This window comes from Lycium barbarum, chromosome 1 (assembly GCF_019175385.1).
Source record: "Lycium barbarum isolate Lr01 chromosome 1, ASM1917538v2, whole genome shotgun sequence".
In the NCBI taxonomy this organism is placed as follows: Eukaryota; Viridiplantae; Streptophyta; class Magnoliopsida; order Solanales; family Solanaceae; genus Lycium; species Lycium barbarum.
The window spans coordinates 24,297,964-24,318,778 of NC_083337.1; the positions used below are offsets into that span (position 1 = coordinate 24,297,964).

General features: G+C 36.9%; 1 long non-coding RNA gene across 1 annotated transcript; it reads right to left on the reverse strand.

Moving 5' to 3' along the window:
- Positions 1-2,505: 2,505 nt before the first annotated feature.
- Positions 2,506-6,084, reverse strand: LOC132633336 (uncharacterized). The gene is made up of 2 exons (XR_009579640.1): positions 5,868-6,084; positions 2,506-5,433 (listed from the first exon to the last, which is right to left on the reverse strand). It is a non-coding gene; the product is annotated as an uncharacterized LOC132633336 (long non-coding RNA).
- Between the last annotated feature and the right edge of the window lie 14,731 nt (positions 6,085-20,815).

Here is a 20,815-nt window from a genome sequence, read left to right on the forward strand (position 1 = left end):
ACTCATTGTTGGTGATATGCTTAAATATGATCAAGAAGCACGGGCCATATTTCAAAATACGGACCGTATCTCCAGGCGTGAAAGGTAAGTAAGATTCAAAGTGAACACTGTTTTGTTATATGCTTAAATACCAGCCACTTTCACGAACCGTATAATATTATACGGGTCGTGTAGTGGATCATATTTCAGCATGTAACCAACACTGTGCACCACCTAACAAAGTGATAAAATACGGACCGTACCATGTTATACGGCCCGAATCTTATTTCGAAAAGAAAAATTAAAAGAGACGAGCAATGGGTTTTAAACAACACCCCCATACACGCCTTTTCTTCTTCTATTTCACACCCCACTACTCCACAACACAGACCCACGATCCCCGCCATCAATTCCCCCTAAATCCAGCATTATTCCACCTTCAACCTAGATAAAAAACCTCACAAATCCCTATTCCCTCACTCGACTACCCTCTACTCCAATTTTTTTTTTTAAAATTGTTTGCTTGCTTATTTTCTTCATCTCATCAAATGTAGGCAAGAATTCTTCATCACAACAGGTATGTTGATGCTCTACTCTCTTTATTTCGTACATAAGGGTGTAAATTTATTGAAGGGATAATAGGTGTTGATTAAACTAGGGTTTTATGAGTTAATTTCATGGTTAATGATTTTTCTATGTTGGGATGAGCATATTGAGATGCTAAAGACCCTTGGGTTGAGAAATCAAAACTCCAATGGGTCTGAGGGCATTTAAATTGACAAATTCAAATATAGATTCCAATATTGTTATGCCCGCCAATTACTAAAGTGAATGGCAATAAGCTTGAAATGGTAAAATTAGGTGAAGTCTGAGTAACCTAACCCCCGTAGGAATTTAAACCATGAAAAGTGTAGGTGTGTGGTGTTTAAATGGAAATCGAAAAAAAATGTGCAAAGAAAGCTTAACTGTGGTGATTATGAAAAACAACCTAAGATACGGACCGTATTTCTTTATATGGACCATATCCTGGGTCGTAAGTGGATGGTTAAAATAAAAGAGTCACTTGCTTGGAAATATATGCTTAAATACAAACCGTATAAAATTATACGGCCCATATCTCTGAATGTATGTCCAAGGCAGAAACTTGAGATGTTTTTGCCTCAGACATAGATGCTTAAATATGGTCCGTTTTATTTATGCAGACTATATCTCTGATCGTGTGTATGAGATGGAATCATTATGACCAGCTTATACGGACCGTATAATTTTATACGGCCCGTATTTTTCTTTTACCACTAAAAAAAAATATCTTTCTTTTGTGACTATGTCTTCATGGCCCATTCCTAATGATACTTCACTTACAGGTGTGACTGTTGTTACGGTTTGCATTTCACAGACGGGGTAAGTTCTTGGAAAGCTACTAAGAACTTGCTGGTGCTCTTTGGGACTTGTTTTGAAAAAAGAGTCGCCACATAATTTTTAGGAAATTAGAAAAACCAGTGATGAAGGGTTTATTCAAACACTGTGAAAAAAAACCTTTGTAATTCAAAGTTGTAGGTAAGGATTCCGGTGATCCCTAGGGAAGGTGTCAGGCACCCTAGTATTAAAGGGTCCGTACTATACGGTTGACCTTCGAATTGCAGTGTATGATTATTTGCATGAACTAATTATTTTGTGTCTAACTTCCCGCATTTATAAAAGAATGTCATTATTGCATATCATTTGATTTAAAGAAAAATTGAATATATTCCTTTTATATATGGGTACTTGTAGGTCTGGACAATATCCGACTAAAAGTAATTTCCTTTTATATATAAGGAATGTATTTTGTTTTTTCATAAACATATAAGAATCTTTCGGTTTTTGACAAAAATATATATGTGCTTGTATATATACTCTTGATATAATCATACACTTTGCATTCGGGTCAATCCGCCTAATACGTTTGAATGCCTCACCTAACACTTTGTGTTTATGAACGTTTTCATTTGTTTAAATGGTTTGACTTATAAAATCAATAGCTCATAGACATGTATATACAATTGATTTGTGAGTTTGGGTTTTAAATTCTAAAGTCCACAACTCTCTTTAGAAGAGGCATTTTTTGTTCTGGGCTTGGCCCCAAATATTATTTGATTGTTTCCTAGTCTGAAAGTTGGTTTAAAGTGGGCTTCACATTGTACACATTTTCAAAAATGTCAGCCCCCTAAAATCTCGATTTTTTCTCATTATTGGGATCGGCCCAAAACATTTATTTCCATTCTTTGTTGGGGTCCATAACTTAGTTCAATTTTTTTTAAAAAAGAATGTGTCCCTTGGTTTTAAAATTGATCCAATTTTAGAGGAAACATCATAGTATTTTATGATTTTTGAGACTCCCTTATTACTTATTTATACGGTTTTGTTGTATTTTTCCATTTTTATATTTCGATAAAATAGTTTAGCCAAGTTCGGGTTATGAAAAATCGTTTTGGGGACCTAAAATCAACTAAAACGGCATAGGCACCATTGTCCTAAGACGACTAGTTCAAAACATAAAGATTCCAATATATGTAAGAGTTTTTTACAAGTACAAATACAACAAAATTACAAATAAAGAAGGCATGCATAAAATAAAAAGAAAGGGCAGGCTAGGGGCGTACCAAGCCCCTAGTTGGCCATTTTCACCCACGGCTGGGCCTCCTATGTATTCAATGCATATTAGCTTCCATTTCGTCTTTATCGGACTCAATGATGATGAAAGAATTACAAGTTGGGCCTTGGCCCAATAGGTTGGCTTCTACTCGGCCCCAGTGGCCCATGCAGTGAGAGGGAGGAAAAAGGAAAAGGGGAACCCGGATAAAAACTATTGAACTTATAACTAACACATAGATACACAATATGTATACATGAAATAAAAGACACATGCACACATATACGATTTCCAGATTATTGGGCCTAGAAGCCTATCAATACATCCTAAATGTTCTACCCAATCCCCTCTTTATCCCTATATTTTCAAAGTGTGGATCAGGCCATGTCTCTATATTGAGCTGAAGTGGCCACGCCCAAATTTGCCATGTTTGGGTTCAGATTGAGATGAAAGCCTAAATAAGTTTTATTCCCTTTTGTACTTGCTGATGTACATTGTGTATGGGATTAGTACTCGTATGTATACATCATATATAGATGATATACACATTTTTGATCTGTATATCAAGTGTATACCCTGCATATATTTCCCTTTCTTCTTATCCAGCCTATATATATTTGTATATTGATCCCTAATTTCCACCTATATCAAGGCCAAGACTAAGTTCATCCTATTCAAACTACTCCAGAAAGATGACTTCAATAGCTCTCTAAGCATAGTTCTAAATGATCCATCAGCCCATGTAGTACTTAAAACAGCCCAAATCAGTATACATTATCAATTTGTAAGGCCTAGGCAATCACCAAGATCCAGCAAAGCCCACAACTAAGGAAGCAGTCACATAACAACTATAACTGTAGAGAGGGTTTGCAAGCTAAGAAATCAAAGCACAAAAATGATCCAAAACCTAAATACTTGAACAAAACAATGGCAGCATAGGAGGGACAGAATTTAATAGTTTAAGAATTGACACTTAGCCTTTATAGTTTCAGGAGGGAAAGTAGAATTGTGAAATGACCACTCAAATCTCAAACAATTCATTCAATTAGAAAGAAATATGTAGGGAAAAGATTAAACAGAACTTTCAGACACACAAAAAAAAAACAATGTAGAAGAGTCCAACGGATCAAGAGATTCTAGAGCTTTAGTGTTCATTTTTAAAGACAACAAATTAATTTGCCAAGACTTCAACTCAACCAATTCTCAGAAATCTATCAAATTTATGTGAACAGATTTACCACTTGGTTTTAGAAGACTGTTTAAGCAAGATAGATTTGGTTTCAACCCTTGGCCCTTAGTCCAATAATAGGATTGTAGGGTTAAATGTATTCATATAGCAAACACACACCCCATAGACTTATAGGATGTGCCATGGTATCTTTTATTTGGAGGAAAGACATTATGAACCAAGTTGAACTTGATTCTCCTTAATCCTCTCCCAAGGTACCTTTAAAAGGCTCTTCTAAGTCAAGTGGTTTTTAGTTTGCCCATGAATACTTATGACTTATACAAACACTATCATTGAACCAATCTCAATCTAAATATTTAATCAATATTAACACATGTTAGCATTTTAGTTAACTCGTCACAAGATTTTTATCACAGAACTGCTCCAAAACCTCCTTCGATCATGAAAAGTACAAACAGACATATACACTATATTTTAATACCAGTTTTAAGCTATACATATTAAGGCTGAACACAACAGACATTATTAAAGCCCCTTCCATGTTGACTTCTATTGATCTTAATATATTAATTTAAACTAGGAAGTCTTTAAATTAACACTAAACCTTAGTTAATCCATCAAAGAGACTTTGGTGAGCCCCATGGCTAGTAGGAACAAGGTCCAGATGAAATGACTTCAGGGTCCTGGAGGAGTGATAGTATAGGGTGAGGCCATCGCCTCTAAAGCTTATTTTTTAATCTATAGACACTATATTTTAGCTTTCAAGCTGTGACATTAAGAGGTGATGCAGACAGTCTACATATGGAAGGATTTAAACAAGTTCATTTCAAGCCTCTCATCCTTTTCTCTTCTTTTACCCCTTTTTATCCTTAAGATCATAAAGTCTAACTTGTGACCAACTCCAATTTTAGATTGTCAAGAAAGATAAATGCTAATTTGTTCTAGGTGATCACATGATGCAGGACACACATAGAATGAAATGGAGGAAAAACAAGACACTCATTCATGAAATACAAAGAAAATGGACAAATTTGAATAACAACATTAAATAGCCAAAATCAGGGTTGCCATAGGCCTTTTTGAAGCATATTGTGTTAAAACTAAAGATCTTAGACACCCTTAAGAGTCTGTCCTAATTTAAGCTAAGAGAAGTTTAGTTTTTAAACTTCAAATCTTTGGTTCATGAAGCAATTAAGCCATCTTATAATTAGAGGCCAGGCTCAAATTCAGACTATACTCACAAGTTCTGTCTAATTCAGAGGAACATCAAACAAAGGCATATTCTTGTCTTATTATAAAGTAAAGGTATTGTTTAGGTTCTTAAAGTAGTGTTAAGTAATTACAGGCTAATCATTCATTCAAACATAGCCATAATGAATAAACCTTATCAGTGACAAAGACCAAGAACTGGTAGTACTACCATAACTAAGGATAAACATATATTGAAGAAGGCAGAAAAACTAGTTAAACTACTATAGCCAAGCATAAGTAAACCTTAACTGAACACAAACATAAACAGATACTAACTAAGCAGGCAAATAAAAGAACTTTAATAAGAAAAAATGTTACCTTTTGATCATGCAGCCTGGTTCAAGAACTGAATTTGAAAGCTCTTTGTGTTTCCTTGCTCCAACTCAAACCACCACACAAGAAAAATAAAAATTTTAAACTAGGAACTCAACCTTTCAGTTAAGTATAAAATTTTGAAGTAATAACCCCAATTTCGAGTATAAGTGCTCAAAATATGGGTTTTGTGCATGTCTCCTCTTTTTTTATGTGTTGTGAATTGGGGTCCTATTTATAGAACCCTAAATTCAGATGAAACCTTAGTTTGGTCGATGTGGGACATTGCCAAATTTTCAGAAAATGAAGTTTGTATTTTGAAATAAACGGTCCAGATTTGCATCAAACAGCAACCTTTTAACCTTTCCACCCTCGATCCGGGTTGATTTGAACTTGACCAATGAGAATCGAGGGTGTACAATCACAAAACAACAAATATAATTAAGAAACTCAGATATTTGACTTAAAATTGGCAGAAAAAGTGAAATAAAGAGAAGAGTATACCATGGTTGGGGCGAGATAGGGTGGAAATAGGTGGAACAAGGACGGATGCATTAATTGTTTTCCCCAAACGGTCATGCAAGGACTGAGCAAGGTCTGTAACCCCTGAATTATTGCCATTTTTGGCAGTGGGGGCTAGGAGAGAGGTGAGAGTGAGAGGTGGTGACTAGGGTTAGGGTTAGGGTTAGGGATAGGGAAAGAGAGAGGACCATATAGGGTGGGGTTTGGTATGAAATGAAAATTGAAGGGGTATTACCCCCTCTATACACGGCATTGGGCCGAGTCACACCCTTTTGGGCTGGATTCGGTCTGAGTTAAAAACAAAGAGAAGGGGGCCCATTTTTGTATGCATGTATACCTAATATACATATGAGTATATGCATACGCATGTGTATATTTGTGTATACATGTATACGCGGAGGGACATACATGAAAAAATTTAACAGGTGGTCAAAATTAAAGTAATGGCTATTAATTGCACATTTCAATTATGACTTGACAATAACCAATTGACCAATTAAAATTAAATTACACTAATGGCCTTAATTAATTTGAGCCAATGGATCTGATCATTTCAGTTAAAGTCACTAAAGGGGTAAATTTACTAAAATGACCCCAATTGCCTTAAACCATGAATTGGTTAATTCAATTGTGGCCATGACTGAAATAATTAAATAATTCAAAATCAATTTGTAATAATGAATTTCTAATTAACTAACTATCCTAATTAAATACTAGATACAATTATGATTAATTTTAATAAATTATGCCAATGCACAAAATTAAGGATTGAGGGGTAAAAGGGTTACTTTCTTTTAAATAATCAGATTCCTTGGATTAAGGGAACAATATATTTGATAATTTGATTTTTTGACAATTTAAACAATTAAATAAGTAATTATTTGAAATTGCTTTTCTTTGATTAAATCTAACAAATATCCTACAAATGCCATAAAATGTACCAATTAATTCCCAAATGATTTATCATAAAAAAATATTTTACCAATTAAGAGGTGAAAAATATTGACCTAAACAATTTTTATAAAAATCATTTTGACCTCTAAAAATGCATAGTTCACTTGGTTTGTCATCCAAGGACTCTGAGTAATTAAAAACAATTACGGGAGGTCAAAAATTAGGTGTCAACAACTGCAAAACACTGAGTAAAGAGAGGTACCGGGCCAAGTGGTCGAGGTCAAGACTGAGCAGATGTTACATATGCCTTACATGACTCCCCCTCCCACTCTGAAGATGAGGAGGAGGTCATGCCTCAAAAGAAGATCCGGAGAGGGGGAGGGGGGCATAACATCCCAACCCCTAACCATGACACCCTCAGCGTCTGCCTCCTCCCGCTCTGAAGAGGAGGAGGAAGGATCCTCAGCATTTGCTTCGGGAGAGGCAGAAACTGAGGGTACTGAGCAAGGAAATGGAGCGGAAACCGAGGGCACTGAATGAGTGAGTGGCTCAGGCGAGGCTTCCTCTACCCTATCTAGTTCTGGGGTTCCAGATAGTGAGCATGGGGGCTGAAGGTTGGGGATCCGGACTAAGCAACTGGAGGATGATAAAATGCGATTCCCAATTAAGGGAGCCAAAGAACTATATGAGCAGGGGATCGCTCTAACAAAAAAAAATTCAAGCAAAATAGAAGCATCTGGGAAGAGAGGCAACTGACCTTCGATGGCTTAGAAGCCTTTCCCGACATTGCTGAGGCACTCTGGCTATATCGACTTGCAGTTTTTGGTGACTCTTCGAGGTAGATCCTCACTGCTCGTACCTGCTGGCACGAGTGCATCATCCAACACTTTCATGAGAGCTTGTCTATATGATGGAGAGCTGGCTAGTAGTGCTAACACCGATATTTGTACTGGTGTTTTCTTCAGATGCTCAACAATTGAATAATCCTTTTACTGCATATGCCGCCCGAAATCTTCAACTCCTCTTTTAGTTATTACCCTCTTCTGGGTATTTTCCTTTTTCACAGCATTTTGGGCCAGTTCTTCAGGGGTGTAACATCTCCCTGAGTGAGTCATGCCTTGGGCCATAGACGCTTACACAATGATTGATACTTTGGGAGCGGGCATCGGTGCTAGGACTAAGGTTTCTAACCTTTGTATAGACTTTAGAATTTCTGGTGCCGGGATAAGAACCTTGAAATTGGGACGATCCTGGAGTATGAGGGAAGCCACTATTTGTTCAATGGACTTAACTGTTCTAAGGACCAATGCCCTGCAAGCTTCCCAGTCTTCGTCCTTTTCAATCATGTGGACTCTGTTGTTTCCATGGTTGGGCAACGGGTTTGTGGTCACATAAGGAGTTGTGACTTCCAGGATGATCTCTCCCTTGTCAATCCAATAGTGGATCTTATGTTTGAGTTTTATGCAATCTTCTGTGTTGTGCCCATTCCCCCCTAAATGATAAGCACAAGTGTAATCGGCCCTGAAAAACCTATTCCCGGGCTGAGCCGATTTTGGAGGGATTTTTTAGATTAATCCTACGGCGTGTAACCTTTCAAAGAGTTGAGCCCTTGGCTCAAGAAGTGTTTAAATTCTCTTGCTGGCTTCCTCTCAAAAGCAGGACATGGAGCATTGTACGCTAGTGGTGGTGGTTGATTTTGGTAGTGCGGTAGTGGATGGATTTGTGGTGGGTTGTTTTGTGGTGGACGGTAAGCATGGCCTGCCGCCTAGTACTTTTGTTGTAGTGGTTGATATGTTTTTTGTGGTGGTGCTAGGTAAATAGGAGCGGGTACTTGGTGCTTAGTGGAGCGACATAAGGCGGTACAATAGTGATAAAGCCTGGTTGTGCATAGAATATGGGTGTAGGGCTGTAGCTTGGTGAGAAGATTGTGGTTCTTCCCGCTTTTAGGGTTTGGGCTTGGTATATGGGATATGCTCGTCACGTCCTCTTTCTTTTTACGGAAGACTCTTGCAGCGGCATGTCCAGATTCTTTGTCGAAGACGCTGATGATCTTGCCAGACTCGAGACCACTTTTTATAACCTCTCCCATTTTGACTAATTCAGCGAAGGGCCTTCCGTCCATGGAAGCATTCTGTCATAGAAGTCTGGTTCCTGTGATTTGATAAATACAGAGACCAGTTCTCCCTCACACATTGGTGGCTGGACACGAGCTTCTTCGGCCCTCCACCGGCTGGCGAACTCTCCATAGTTCTCAGTTGACTTTTGTTTGACCTTTTCAAGGTAGTATCGTTCAGGCACTATTTCGCCGTTGAATCAAAATCTCTCCATGAAGCTTTCAGCCATGTCTTCCCAAGTAAACCATTGGCACATGCCTTGGGTTGAGAACCATTCAGCGGCCTTGCTAGTTGAACTTCGGCTGAATAGTCGCATGTGTTACGGTTTGCTTTTACGCGGGCTAAGGCATAAAAGTTACTACGAGGTTGTTGGTGCTCTAATTTGATTTTAGTATTTCAGAGTTGCCACCTAATTTATTTAAGGAAAACTAGGAAAACCGGGTTCAAAGAGTTTTTCAAACAAGAGAAAAAGTCTTATTGGACCAAAGTTCGAGGCAAGGGTCCCGGTGATAGGAAAGGTTTTACGCACCCTACTATTAAAGATCCGTAAAATACAGTTGACCTATGAGCATCAATGTGTGATTTACTATATTTATTTGCTTAAAAATGTTTAGTTTTCCACAAAAATGTCATTCATTTCTTTATCACAATTTAGGAAAATTTTTGGCAAAAGGTCCCATTATAAAAAGGGCTTTTGATTTTGAAAATCCAAATAAGTGTTCAACTCACTTTATTGTCGGACTAGGAAACACTCGGAATTTCTCCTGAGTAGAGTTGCTACTATTCTAGTCCAAACAAAATGAGTTTAGTACTTATGGGTTATATAATATAGGAAAATATGGAGTACATCTCCGTTTTATACACACACACACACACACACACACACATATATATATATATATATATAAAGATAGTTTTTTAAGCTTAATTTAAATCGCTTTTGATGCCCATAGAATCTAACCATATTCCAAGTCCAAAAAATCCTTTATCCTCAAAGTTGGTCCTCAATACTAGTTATAATTTACCAAGGATGAAAGGTCAGAAACCATTTTCTAACCAGTCTTGAAATTGCATAGCCCACTTAGTAAATCATTACTGCTTAAAAAAAAATCAATCCAAAATTCTATTTTACGCTATCTTAAAGTGATCAAGTTTGAAAATATTATAAGCGACTTTCCTAAAATACTACATATTTTCCTAAATTCTAATTCCTATAGGGTTCCAATATTCCACATAGTTGTTTACATACATATACACAACATATATACAAAAATGCAAAAAAAATGAAATGATATAAGAGGTTTATCGGACTGGTGGGCCTACCCAAGCCTACCAGCGGTCATTTTCACCCATGGCTGGACCTTTAATATATATTAGCTTCCCTTTCTCCAACGGACTCAATCAAATGAATATGAGGCCCAACATTTTTGATAGACAGGAATAGCCCAAGTGGCCCGCGATATTTCACATGCGAACACAGAGGGGAAAAAGAAGATACAAGTTAGAAAGTATCTAAATTCTCTTGTTGAACTAACAAAGAATTTTAAACCAAGCAAATATTTGAAACAAATATATGCGCATAGCTACATGTATACAGTGTATATATAGTCTTAACAGGTTTTAAGCGAAAAGGGTATGCCTCTTCAAAGCCAAAAGGGAACAAATGCAGCTAGGCCCAATTAACAAGAAAACTGGGAACAGTCCAAACAGGCTCATAGAGTAAATACTTAAAGGGGTAGATTTGGCCTCAACACTTTATCCATAATATGTTAAAAAACAAAGACAAAAAAAAGAGAAAACCAGGTTTCAGGATTGGTTAATGGTATTTAAAATATATACTTCTTGTATACACTATGATGTATATAGGTCATGTATATTATGTGTATATTCAGTATATTGCATATGTATATATCAGCAACAAGCAATGGAAAAGAGGGATGGGATTTTTCATGGTGGTTAATCTTAGCAAGGCAGAATCTAACAACTTCAAATAGCACATAGCTTTGGTTAAAAGGAAGGAAAGAAAAAACATAGATTCATCACACTTATTATTATTATTATTATTATTTGAAATGAGGTTTAAACTTTAAAGACCACTTTAACAACAATGGATTACCTTGATATATTAATCCTTTTAATCATCCTAGAGGGTCCCACAGGTGTGATTTCACATAAGGGAACCCTAGCAACCAAGATGAAAAAGAACTAACTGAGTCTGACTAGAAACTCTAAGTCCTGTCCCTTTCCTTCCTGATCCTAGGTAAGTCTCACCCATGATCCTTCATATTTTAAGTGATCACCTCTTGTTAATATGTCCTTTAGATCCTACTCCATTTACTCAACTGTTAATACTCCTGTTCATGTTCAAACTAAGTGCAGGTATTTAGAACAGACACAACAGATTCCCAAGGAAATATTACACAAAATTTCAAAGTAGAAAGGGGCATGGATACTTTGGCAGACCACAAGTGAATACAAACAAGAGGTTCAACACCAATACTTAACAAGGTAAGACAGGCTATTAGTTTTGTTTTTTAGGCCAGATTCCAAAGGAAGTAATAAGGCACTTTTTGGTTCATATGGTGTAATCAAGATATTCACAAATACTTGGAGGAAGGAACCAGTTCGAAGCACACAAGAAACACAGTCAAATAGCTACTAGTCTGTGGTTAATTAAATGAAACATGTATGACAACTTTTAAGCAGAGTTACAAACCCAAATTGATGAACATGGTTTAACTATTACTAACACACAAACCCTACTTAATCAACCATAACCCATGATTTATCAAACTCGAATGAAACAAATATGGGTTAAATAATCCTAATCAATCAGTTAAGTTTATGAGCATGGTTAAAGAGGGTTACAAACTAACTAACCTTAAAACAATCAAGTAATATATTTTATCCGACTATAGGACAACTGATCTCAAAGCAGATAAACACTTTTGATATGATCAATAGAAACTGTAAACCAACTAATTTGAAACAGGTAAGTACTTAGAAATGATCAACAAAGATTATAAATTCTCAATCCTAACTAAGCATGTAGACGTGATGATCAAGAACCACAAACACTTTGTCCTAGTTAAGCATGTAGGCAGGATTAGCTAACTACTAACCTAGACTAATAGTGATAAAGCAATGCAAAATTCAAACTAGGCAACATGATTGACATTGAACAGCCCTAGAATCACACTAAAGAATACTTAAATTAAGATTAACTAAGCCTAAAAGATGACACAAGACAGAAAATAAATCACACAAAAGCAATCTAAGACACAGAATAATAAAAATTAACTAAAGGAAAGTGGATTACCTTTTTGCTCCTTAGCCTCATAACTCAGCCACACTAACAAAGAAAAAGTATTTAAAACTTTAACTTAACCCGAAATTCAAAGTTTTAAAGAAATTATGCCAAAGCTTAAGAAAATCAAGTTTTTAGGTGAATGCCTGTGATATTCCCCTCTATCTCTCCCTCAAAATGAACGATTTGTGGTCCTTTATATAGAAATAAAAAAAACCCCAAACCCTAGGTTCAACCGATGTGGGAAAAAAAATCCCAATTAAGGGATTTCCTCCTCACATTATAGCATTGTAGGGCTAGGATTAAGTCAAATCGGGTATTAGGGGTCAGATTTTGGCCAACACAAATTGATCACAAAAGTTATTTAAGAACCAATAATAACACAACATTAAACAAACAAGAACAATTAAAGAAAAGCATTGTTGACCGTTTGATTTCTCAGAAAAACAAGAAAGAAAATAAAAACGAGTCATAATAACACCTTGTTTGTTTGATTTGCAGTGGAAACAGTTGTGGGCATTAATTTCCTTACCCTTTAAGGCCATACATTCCTGGAAAAAGAAAAAGCTTTATGAAATTTTGCCAAAATTGGGTAGATGACGAGACGAGAGAGAGAGAGGGGTGGCCCGCAATAGCCAGGGTTTGCCCCTCCTCTTAGAATTTGACACAAATAAGACCTCTAGGGTATGTTTGTATTGTTGTATACGAGAGGGGTTGTGTCGGGTCTGGCCTTATTGGGTTGGACTCGGCTCAACCTTTTTAAAAGGAAAAGGGGCCTGATTTGTCATATATATATGATATACATGAGTATACATGTATATTCATGTATATTAATGTATATATGGGTATATGGGCGGGACAAATATGAACAATTCAACAGGTAGCCAAATTTAAACAATGTCCATAATTTAAAATTTTAATTATGACCAAGTTATAACTAGTTAAAAGCTAATTTTTGCAAAAATGACCTTAACTGAATTAAGCTATGAAATTTTCTATTTCAATTATGGCCATGATTGACTAACTTGCCCATTTGATTATGCAAAAAAACATAATTTGCAATTATGACATTAATTGATTTAAACCATGGAAATTGCCTATCTCAATTATCGCAAAAATTGCCCAATAAATTAATTATCTCAATTGTAGCCACTATTAGTCACATAACAAACAAATTTATGGAATTCATCCACAATTAAACGCTCAAATAATTGTGATAAAATGCAAAAATTTAAGAATTGAGGGGTAAAAAGATTAATTCACTTAATTAATCAGACTTCTTGAATTTAAATAGAGTAAATACTTGCTGATTGACTTATGATAATTCAAACAATTAAATAAATAATTATTTTAAACTATTTCCTTGATTAGTTTTAGCAAATGCATCATAATTGTTGCAAATTAATTTCTAAATGATTTATAACATTATAGAAATTATTTTACCAACAAGAATGGTAAAATATTATCTAACTAATTTTATAAAATCATTTTGACTTTAAAAATACATATTTCACTCTGTTTAATATTCAAGGATTATGGGTAATTAAAATAAATTATGGGAGGTCAAAAATTAGGTGTCAACAACTACCCCTTCGGTGGGGATGGCGGGACCATCCCCGAGCAACTAAATTTAACTAACTCTGATTTTTGACTGACCCAACTCATATTACATCTTTTTTATGCAATTTTCAAAGTATATGGCCAGACCTCAGTTCCTGGGTTTCCTACATATCTCAGCTTTCATGAGAATTCAGGCCATTTATAGTTTGACTCGATTATGACTTCTAAATGCAAATTTAAAGAAATCTCAAATTTCCCGGCTATCAAACTGGGAAGTCTGGAGTGATTGGTTGGAGTGTCACTGACTCTCTGGCATTGAGTCCTCCTACATATCCCTATTCTTGGGAATCAAGTCATTTGTAGTTTGACTCGATTGGAAAAAAGGTTATCCCTTATCCGGGAGTGCCTCTGTGTGTGTCCGATCGGTAACCGAATAAAATAAATAATAAATTTAAAAAAATTTAGCACATACGGAAATAATTGTTCTTGTGTGGCTGAGCGGGGGGAGTGATCTTCCAAGTCCTGGCCGGAGAGCTTGACTCTCATGGTCACCCTTTCTCGATCGGATGCATAAGAAAAAGTTACATGTCTACTCCGCAATCTGGCTAGATTTGATTTGATCAACCTGCTCTGTTTGGCGGCTATAAATTTGTTTCCATCTACTGAGTAACGTTGATTTTTGGTGACAAATACTGCTGTCATCTGACCGGATTTACATCGTCTTGTCTTCTTGATAGAATACTACAGTCTCTTGATCGGTTTTACATCGCTTTGTCTTTTTTGAGCGAATACTGTGGTCTCATGACCGGTTTTACATCACTTTATCATCTTGATTATATCTGGTAGTTTGTATGCATGGACCTTTTTGGCAATTTGAATAAATGGCCCTCTCGGCATGTTTGTATGCGGCCCTCTTGGCAAGTTTGTATGAATAGCCCTCTTTACGTGTTTGTATGAAGCCCTCTTGGCATGTTTGTATGAATGAACCTCTTGGCATGTTTGTATTAATGGCCCTCCTGGCAACATGAACATAGATATGCAATGACCCTCATGGCAAATAAGAAGAAGTGATGGCCCTCTCGGCAACAGGAAAATAGATATGCAATGGTCCTCATTGTAAATAAGAAGAAGTGATGGCCCTCTCGGTAACAGAAAAATAGATATTCAATGGCCCTCGTGGAAAATAAGGAGTGATGCGAATGACAGATATGGCCCCTTCGGCTGAATCGTCTTTCTTTCGTCATTTATGCCAGCTATGACCCTTTTAGTAAGGTATGCCGTGTTGTTTTACTACGACCCCATTGGCAGGTGATTTTTGCCGTTATGGTCTTTTGTTCTTTATGGTCCCTCATGGCGAGGTGTTTGCCCTTGTGGTATTCTAATCTTTTATAGCCCTCGAGGCTAAATATTTGCCCTTATGGCATTTTTGTCCTTTTATAGCCTTTTTGGCAAAATATTCGCCCTTTTGGAATTTTTTGTCTTATTATAGCCCTCGTGGCTAAATATTCACCCTTTTGGCATTTTTCAACCTTTATAGCCCTCATGGCCAAATGTTTGCCCTTTCAGCATTTTAAATCTTTGGTAGCCCTTATGGCTAGATATTCGCCCTTTTGGCATTTTCAATCTTTTATCTGTCTCGTGGCTCTAATCTCTGCATCTATCTTAGGCCTTCTTTTAGCGAACCATTTCCTGCACATAAAACAAAGTTAGAAAAAGGGATCGTCCTCCCGACGTCCTGGAGACCTGCATCAGAAATAAGTTAGTTTTTTTCCTATTTCAAGTTGATTCGTGTTGCTGGCACATTTGCATCTTTGGCTTTCTGGACTCGAAACCCCTTTGGCTCCGATATTCGAAAGATGAATTTATTTTCATTATGTAGAAAATCGTTTTTGAAAAGTTACCATAAAGATATCTATTTGTAGGGAAATAAGTGCATTGTTTTGAAAGTTGTAAGGTTAATTTTCATGACATGTGCTTTGAATAAGGGATATCCCTTCTTTCATGACTAGGGTTCTTCGCTTCTTTGCGCGGAATTTTTGTGACCTTTTTCTCAAAAATTCTGCCCCAGTTTAAATTTTGATCGACGAACTCTCGTGCCGAATCTTCTGAGTCGCGGGAAATTTCGAGGTCTCCTCAAAATTTCTGCCCCAGTTTAAAACACTTGGTAAGATGACTCTTTGTAGTGGATTGATGGCGCGAATTTTTGAGATTTTCTCAAAAATTCTGCCCCAATTGGGCATGTAGCAATTCTTGCGTCCTTCGTGAAGTCCTATCTCTAAGGTTTCCTAAGGGTTTCTTGATTTTTCTTTTGGTGCGACTGAGCTCAAAGAGAGCCTACGTATCATGTCGTAGTAGGAATCCGGTCGAGTGTAGTTCGGAATAAAAGTAAATGAGTTTTTGGTTCTTACTAATAATGAGATCGGGTCCTAGATGGACTGCCTACGTATCCCACTGTAGGGAAATCAGGTCATTGTATAATTCATATTACAAAAGTTGTTTTATTTTTCCCGTCTATTATAAGATTAATACAAGCAAAGAAGAGTAATGATTACAAGCAAAAGGTACTATTACAAACGAGAAACTTTGTCTTTATGCATAGTAGCGCTTGATTGCATCAGAGTTGATCGGCTTCGACTACTCTTGTCCATCCATTTCCGCTAGTACTACTGCTCCTCCGGAGAGTACTTTGCGGACCATATAGGGACCTTGCTAGTTGGGAGCGAATTTTCCTTTTTATTCATCTTGTAGTGGGAAAATTCTTTTGAGCACTAGTTGCTCGATTTGAATGAGTCAAGCCTTAACTCATTTGTTGAAGGCTCTTGCCATCCTTTGGCGGTATAGTTGACCATGGGGTACGGCAACCATCCTTTTCTCGTCGATTAAAGCCAATTGCTCGTATCGAGCTCGGACCCATTCAGCATTATCCAGCTCAACTTCTTGAATGATTCCCAAAGAAGGTATCTGAACTTAGGAAGGTATGACTGCTTCAGTACCATTGACTAACATATATGGAGTTGCTCCTATTGAAGTTCTGGCTGTAGTACGGTATCCCAGCAAAGCACAAGGCAACTGCTCATGCCAACCCTTATAATTATTAGTCATTTTTCTCAATATCCTCTTGATATTCTCGGTGGCTGCTTCTACGGCTCCATTATTTTGTGGCCGGTAGTTGTCGAGTTCCAATGAGTGATCTTGAATTGCTCACAAATATCCTTCATCAGATGGCTATTCAGATTTGCTTCATTATCAGTTATGATGGACTCGGGTATACTGAACCGACATATGATGTTGTGTCGCACGAAGTCAGCTACCACTTTCTTTGTTACTGACTTGTGAGACATTACTTCCACCCATTTGGTGAAGTAGTAAATGACAACTAAAATGAATCAGTGGCCATTTGAAGCTGCGGGTTCAATGGGTCCAACTACATCCATGCCCCAAGCAACGAAGTGCCATGGTGAGCTCATCGCGTTAAGCTCGCTTGGTGGCACTCTAATTAAATCCCCGTAGATCCGGCATTGATGGCATTTTTGCACATATTTCCAACAATCACTCTCCATAGTCATCTAATAATATCTGGCTCTGATAACCTTTTTGGCCAATAAAAATCCGTTCATGTGGGGTCCGTAAGTCCATGTGTGTAGTTCTTCCTGCAATCGGGTGGCTTCACCGGCGTCTAGGCATCATAGCAATCCCAAATTCAGTGTTTGTTTGTATGATAGTTCCTTGTTCAGAAAGAATCCATTTTCCATTCTTCTGATAGTCTTCTTTTGTCCACTCGTTATGCCTTCGGGATATTCCCTTCTTTCCAAGTACATTTTGATGTCATTGTACCATGGCTTGCCATCTGGCTCAGCCTCCATGTGGTAACAATGAGCATGCTCTTCTTTCAAGCTTATCATTAGCAGGTTAATATTAATGCTTTCAGGATGTTGGATCATCGATTCTATTGTGGCTAATGCATTAGTAAATTCATTTTGAGCTCTTGCACAATTTTTGTGCCAAGTTCACTTATGGCAAGATCTTTTCATTCTTGGTGGTCCATTCACCTTGTACTTAATGAATCAGTAAGTTGGAATCTCCAATGACAAATAATTCATCGATGTCCATATACAGTGCCGTTCGGAGACCTAGAATGCAAGCTTCGTATTCAACCATATTATTGGTATAACGAAATTTGAGCTTTAGGGCCATGGGGTAGTGTTTCCCATTTTCTGATATCAGAACCGCTCCAATTCTGGAACCTTTGTAATTTTGTCGCTTCTTCTTCAACAGCCAACACCCCCTCGTCTGGGAAACGAGTGTGAAGTGGTTTGAGTTCTTCATCTACCGAGCTTGCAGCTAGTAAGTCAGACAAAGGTTGTCCTTTAACTGCCTTCTAAGCTATGTATTAATGAAAAACAGTTCTACATCTAGAGATAAGTAAAATAGTAAACTTGGAAAAATAACCAGTACAGCCAAGACACAAGAATATATCAATTTCAACTTATTGTATCGCTTATCTCATTAATTCTTTCACTTACAAACTCAAGATCACCACAATCCACTCACAGGCAACCAAAAGATCAACACATGCCAACGCATTGGTAGCCAAAGAAATATCACATGTCACCTCACGGAAAAACAACCATTTGATGCACAAGGGTTATGATCCCATGGAGGCTAATCATCATCTGTACTAGCACAACAATAGATACACCAGGGCTATGTTTCTATGAAGGTTAATAATCCTCTAGACTAGTACAACAATAGATAGACTGGAGTTATGTTCCCACGGAGGCTAATCATCCCCTGGACTACATAAAAATAGATACACCGGGTTACACGCCATGCAGGTCAATCTTCCTCTTGATTGATACAATAATTCTCAAAAGTGATACGTTAGGATCCATAATGGCTAATTGTCCTCTGGACTAGCACAGCTTGCCCATACAGGCCCAAACGCAACCAAACACAAGTCATTGGATTAACCGAATCATCAATCATGGCTTATAGCCAAATTCACTTCTCAAGTCATCTTATCATAATAAAGGTATTTCGAGTCACAATCAATTCATAAAGCCTATTCAAATCACTTATTCGGTTTCAAGTTTAAGAAAACCCATTCAAAGGAAAAACATGTTTTAAGCTTCAATCTTTAGAGAATAAGTTTAATCATCACATAATGGGGAAAACACAATTCATCACAATATTATAATTCTCATAAGGTTCGATGCGGGCTTGATCCTACACGCACATGACCTTGTTCAATATCCCATTTTTATTTGAAAATATGTTCAACAAAAAACAACCACCAAACTAGGGTTTCAACATGTACCAACAACCAAAAGAGGATTCTCAAAGCCAAACATGCTTTCAAAACATTCATAAAAGTAGACATGTTTCATATGACGTTTTCAAAGTCTACATGGATATCAAAACGTTTGAAAATATAAACATACTTCAAGGAAGATTTTTGAAATCTAGACATACCTCAATTACAGCACAAAAGTATTCCTCCAAGTTCAAAAAATCATTCTACAATGATTATTAATGATAAATTTCAGAACTTTAACAAAATTCTAATAGTTCCCACCCTTATCTAAAAACTAGGGCTTTTTCGTGCCTAAAAATGTGTTCTTGAATCCTCCCATGAATCACCCATGGAATCCCTCCATGAATCACCCATGGATTCTTATTACTTATAATACCATAAACTAGTCCAAATCCTATAAATAAACTCAGTAATGATCAAAGAACATACATTTAAGAAGTTTCCCAAAGTCTCCTCGAATATCTCTTTCTACGGTTTTCAAGACTCTATAGTTTAGAAGGATGAACTATTATTAATTGATGTTGTAATGATGGGAATTGATTAAAAACTTACCTTAGATGTTTTGGGGAAGCCTTAGGGTTGTTTTCTCATAAAAAGTCGGCCAAAAAATGTGGAATACAGTTATAACAAAGTTTTAAACTTATAGGGTTCAGAACCAGAAAAATGGGGTGTCACGCCCCAAATCCGGAGAGGCGTGATCGACACTCGATCCCGTACGAGGCCCGAGCGAACCGCTCTAAATCTGTAACCCTGGAGGGGAATGTCACGACCCGGCTAGGGGCCATGACGGGTACCCGGGGCTATCCACCGAGCACCACTCATTATACTACTCATCATACTCATTAAGCGTACATTCATTAATTATGTACTCAAATCATAGGAAAATCATTCTTCATTTGGAAACTTAATTACTTTTATATACATAAGCCCTTCGGCTATCAAAATAATAATATAGATACAATAGTAACATTGTGAGACCATACTACCCACACATGCGCATCTACGAGCCTCTACTAGAGTACTAGACATATAGACGGGACAAGACCCCGTTGTGCCCAAAATGCATATACATATATATACATAAAAGAATAAACCAAACATAGAATCATTAGCTTCATGGACATCTTACTTTACTCTAGGATTCGTTATACTTAAACTCATCATCATCATTACCTTGCTCGGCGTATCTCTTCTCTTTATCTCATACATATATAGCTCGTTACAGTCATGAACTCATAGTTCCTCTATTTAGGAAGATTATGGAAAATTTAGAAGGTTCATGTAATAGGAGTCATGCCATAGAAAGAAGGGAATAGCCTTATATACCTCTTTCGTTTAACAGTTTAATCGCTTGATCGTTCTCCTTTGATGCTCGCGTTTCTACCTTCAAGAGGATTCGCATCAACATTAGTTAATTGATTATATGAGTGTGCTTACTAACGCTAGAGAAAATTGGGCATCATTTCATTTGTTTCTACTACTTTCTCCATATCATATATCGACTCCCAAACATCCATAACAACATTCACAGTATAATAGGCAACAATCATCATTCATCTACATTATCCGCATTTCACAATTTCACTTCAGTTTCTCCATAATTGTGATTATAGTTCACTATTGCGTTTTCTCATATATAATACTTACCCCCATGTTCTAAATGCCATTTATAGCATACTTATTATCACAACATATCAATATTCATAATCCACCCCAAACTACTACTCAACAATGACACTAT